This window comes from Rhea americana, unplaced genomic scaffold (genome assembly GCF_003343005.1).
Source record: "Rhea americana isolate MKP2758 unplaced genomic scaffold, rheAme1 scaffold_301, whole genome shotgun sequence".
NCBI classification, from domain to species: Eukaryota; Metazoa; Chordata; class Aves; order Rheiformes; family Rheidae; genus Rhea; species Rhea americana.
Genome location: NW_028186426.1, coordinates 881,465 through 883,016, shown reverse-complemented (window position 1 = coordinate 883,016; position 1,552 = coordinate 881,465).

Here is a 1,552-nt window from a genome sequence, read left to right as displayed (position 1 = left end):
TATATTTTGGTGAATCAGGGAATGCTCATTGAAACTAACACTTTTGTTTCAGAACTGACTGAATTTTAAAAAGGAATGCAATTGAAAAAAATATTCAGAAAATTAAACTTTCATTTCAGTTTAATATGAAAGGATTTTTTGAAATTTGTCTTTATTAAACTACTCAGGGGCTAGCTTCAAAACACAAAAAAATTTGTTGCTTGCACAGTTCTACTTACAGTGTTTTTCTTGAATAACTGCAATAAGCATACTTCTCAGTTAAAAAACTCTAAGGCTTTTTAATAAATTTAGCTGATTTCTGAGTTACAACCTTGCATAGAATCTCTTCACCAAAAAAAAAAAAAGAAAAAAAAAAAGAAAAAACCCCACCATTTACCTTTGCCTGTGTCCCAGAGGGCTTGCAAAGACAGTTCTGTGTTGTGCAACGCTTTTCAATAATGATAGAATAATTAACCTTTGCAGGTCATAGGGTCTGTTTTTCTAAGGTCATTAAATCATAAAGTACAGGAAAATCATGTGTTTTTTTTCAAAAAAAGCAAGGACAAATTATATACTACGTGTAGAGGAAGACTGCATGAGAAAACAGTGCAGACTATGATGGAAACACAATGAATTGAAAGAGCTTCAGACCATGTATTGAAAGTATAAAAGTAGTCATTACTCATTAGCTACTGTTGTTGTCATTGTTGTTGTTTTTAAATGAGACCAGAAACTATGAGCAGAAAATTACAAAATGAGAATGAGTGTTCTCAAATACAGTAAGTTGAAATACAAACAATTTTATAGAACAGAAATAAAAATCTTATAAACAGGAACTTTTTGAAAGAAGACTGGAGAATGACCACAGGCAACAAACTGTTTATTGCCACTGTGCTCCAATGAGGGAAAAAAAATGGTGCAAAATGCATGTATGCACACATGCATGCACATGCACGCATGTAGCTGACTGAACCAAGTCATTTTGCCTAGAAGTGCTGGAAGACTGAACTGGGCTTTTCTGAGATACAGGAAGCTGATTTTGTGAACTTGGGTGTCAATACCGTATTTAAAGATTGGAAGCTTTCTGTGTCCCAGGGTCCTTAAAGAACAGAGTATCAGAACAAATGGGATCCAAATCCCATGAATAAGTAACATAGTGGAGTCCCAGTCCTTGGATGGGAGAATTCTCTGTGTTACTAAAACAGAAAACAATAAAGTTTAATGTGCTGTTAGACAGCACCTGCCACAAAATTTGAAGTGCTGCATGCACATATAGTGACTTGTAAAGGAATGCCAATGACACTTCCTGTCAGTAACAAAGACTGGGATGGGAATAGATCTAATGAACTAGATTCTGACCTTCTTCCTGAAAAAATTGTATGTTAATTTGAGAACACAACTAGCTTCWATGAATCAGAATTATCTAGCTTAGCCTATTGGAAGCGAAGCAGTGGTAAAAACAGACATTCCCTCTCAAGCTGCTCCTTCTGATCAGTCTTTTAACACTCCCACCTTCCCATTCCATAGCTGATGTACACAGACACACACACACATTCAGTGGGCACGAAATAAT